Source organism: Penaeus monodon, chromosome 21 (assembly GCF_015228065.2).
Source record: "Penaeus monodon isolate SGIC_2016 chromosome 21, NSTDA_Pmon_1, whole genome shotgun sequence".
NCBI classification, from domain to species: domain Eukaryota; kingdom Metazoa; phylum Arthropoda; class Malacostraca; order Decapoda; family Penaeidae; genus Penaeus; species Penaeus monodon.
Window position 1 is genome coordinate 24,987,544 of NC_051406.1, and position 432 is coordinate 24,987,975.

General features: G+C 30.3%; 1 protein-coding gene across 1 annotated transcript in view; it reads right to left on the reverse strand.

Moving 5' to 3' along the window:
* The window catches only part of LOC119586622 (protein phosphatase 1G-like), a gene marked incomplete in the record, with an annotated part of 13,179 nt that overhangs the window by 4,768 nt on the left and 7,979 nt on the right, over positions 1–432 (reverse strand).

Sequence of the window (432 nt, forward strand, 5' to 3'; positions counted from 1 at the left end):
GTTTCTTTTCAGTAAGTAAAGATTTTGGTATGCAGATATGCAGAGCTGATGAATATGTCCTCATTTTTACTTAGGTACACTGCAGTCAAAGTAATGAGTGTTACTTAAAAGTTTGTTTTAATGAAAAAATGCCTTGCAATGAAGTTGAATAAGAAGAAATATACCTGGAATTATCAATTTGTGTTTTTTCTGAAAGTTATAATGCATATATTGTAATTTAAAACAGTTGTTTCATTGCGACTTTTGTTTTTTTTTTCTAAACTTTTATTTCACTACATGCTAGAGCCCCGACGGACCAAATTTGGGCCAAATTTAAAGGTCAATATCTCTAGAACTACTCATGATACACATCTAAAATATGCTGTGCCTTTTTTAGGCCACGACAAATCCGCTGTCATAATATCATAAAAATCTAAAGTAAAAAAATTTTCA